This window comes from Olea europaea, chromosome 15 (genome assembly GCF_002742605.1).
Source record: "Olea europaea var. sylvestris chromosome 15, O_europaea_v1, whole genome shotgun sequence".
NCBI lineage: Eukaryota > Viridiplantae > Streptophyta > Magnoliopsida > Lamiales > Oleaceae > Olea > Olea europaea.
This window is the reverse complement of record NC_036251.1, coordinates 28,518,094-28,520,589: the sequence shown is the minus strand read 5'-3', so window position 1 is coordinate 28,520,589 and position 2,496 is coordinate 28,518,094. Positions and strand designations below refer to the sequence as shown.

The 2,496-nt window shown below is 30.7% G+C and overlaps 1 pseudogene; it reads left to right on the top strand.

Annotated features, from left to right (window-relative positions):
* The first annotated feature begins 669 nt into the window (after positions 1-669).
* On the top strand, positions 670-1,136 carry LOC111411507 (annotated as a pseudogene).
* Positions 1,137-2,496: the final 1,360 nt, after the last annotated feature.

Sequence of the window (2,496 nt, the reverse complement as noted above, 5' to 3'; positions counted from 1 at the left end):
ATAATATCTTAATCAACAAAAGGAAACCTTAATTAATTCCCATTAATACAAACTTTAGTATAGCAGCTAGCCGTTGCTATGCTATTCCAAATATTTATCGTCTCTCCTTTCTGTCATCTTAAAAATTCACATAAATACATTTGTTCTCAATTAATACCCATATTTTCTCTACATGAATAAAAAATTGTGGGTTTTATAAAATGAGTTTGATGAACAATAAATTTTAGAAAATCGGGTCAAACAAGGACTAAGTATTAAACAAATGAGCGATCCTTTGGTTTGTGGATTAGAACTAGTTCAGTCACAAAATTGGATATATATTGTCACATGAAGAGTTGAGGGAACCTAACTCATTTGAATAAAAAGTTAGAGACCTAAATATTACAAAAATTGAATATAGTTTCCTATGGTGTAAGTATATCACTAATATGCTTATAATCACTTCATAAACTTAATTATTAATCTTTTCCATGGAATCCAAAAATTGAATAGAGTGCATCAAGGGCAATAATTCAGTTGATACTGACAATCAATGAATTATTACCAAAAATTTGGTGTTTCTTACAATTAAACAAATTAAATTCAAATATCATGAAAATGAATTTCAGTATCTTATTCAACACTATATATAGCAATGGATGCCTGGAAGAAGAAACCACAGATCAAAATATGACAAGGAAGAAAGTGAAACTCGCTTTCATCACTAATGATTCAGCAAGAAAAGCAACATTCAAGAAAAGAAGGAAGGGTTTGATGAAGAAGGTGAGTGAACTCAGTACCCTTACGAGTCTCAGCCAGAGGTTTGGCCGGACAATCGTGGTGTCCATCGCATGTTGGCGCAGTTCAAGAGGATGCCGGAGATGGAACAAAGCAAGAAAATGGTGAATCAAGAGAGTTTCACCAGGCAGAGAATCGCCAAAGCTAGTGAGCAGCTTAAGAAGCAGCACAAGGAGAATAGAGAAAAGGAAATTACTCAGATTATGTACCAGTGTTTAACAGGCAAAGGGCTGCAGAATTTGATGATGCCAGATTTGAATGGTCAGCAAATAAATTCTTTTGGGCATGGGGATGAAATGATGCTGCCATTTTGTGAGAATAATCACAATACAATGTGGTCTAATGCCTTCTTCCCTTGATGATCATCTTCTGGATTTCAAAAAATTTCCTTTTCCAAGTCTGATGATGCATTTACACGCTTTAAAGTCAGAATTCTACGTGTTTTTTTGTCCCTAATTTTGATACTTTTGCTTCTTGTTTTTTAAGTTAATGTGAAAAACATTTTGATTTCGGATATGATTGAGTTAAATTTTCATTAACTTGTATATTTTGCCTTTTTCTTGTCAATTTTTCAGCTTTATATTTTTTAAATCGTTATAGAAAATATGGTATCCAAACTTCAATTTTTTTCAGCTTTATAATTTTGTAACACTTGCATTCAAGTTAGTCGACTTACATCCTGACTATGCGACAACCATGTCGAAGATTTTAATTTCAGTGACGCTTAGCACTTAGATCTCAACTTTCGCCAATAAATTGTAAAAATGTGAGTCCTTGGTTTTTTGATATCGAATTAAGACCTATCATTCACTTGGTATTGAGTTGGGAAATGGTATTGACCTTTCAAGAATCCAGAGTTACATCAAAACCTATAGTAATTGTTCTTAAAAGGAGACCAGCATACTATCCTCATTTCTATCTATTTGCCAAAACTTTGATGTCCTATATTTTCCATGTAGTTGATTTCTTGATTTTGTCCAATCATTAATAATTTCAATTTTTGCTTTAATAGTCTATTTATATAACACTAAGTCAAATAGAATTTTTTCATTAGGGCCTGTTTAATGTAGATAGTGGGAAATTGATTTTTTTTTTTTTTGAAAAATATGTAGTTAAAAAGTAGAAAATATTATGGATTCAAAATTATTTTAGAATTTAAGAAAAAAAATAAATTTTAAACAATCTGTACCAAACAATGACTACATGTCCTTACTATTTATGTATTACCATTTTTTTTAGTCTGCCTTCCTCTAGACTCTTCTTAGGGGTGGTAAGTATAATTTAATTTGTGTTAATAGATTCAACAGAGTATCACGGGATTATTGAACATTAATGTGAAGATTGACAAATAGTATAGTTATTATTATATTATATTTATCATTGTTCGATTATTATTATAAAATTTAAAGATCCGAAAAATACTGTCATCCCCATCGATTTCAATAAATAACTATGTTTTTCTTACTAAGACATATTGGACATGATGTCAAGAACGATCTAAGTCACTTTGGTGAAACTTTGTTTTCAACCTATACAAATATTTATATCCAAATGTACACGTCGTGACAAGTAACCAAGAAAGTTATTGCATTGTCAGTTGAGAAATTTTTGCACCACAAAGGGCCTCAATTTTCTCAAAGAAAAGAAAAATATATATTGTTTACATGTCTATTTCTCAACCTCTTTACAAATCATGCATTTGTTTGATTTTGCTAAAAA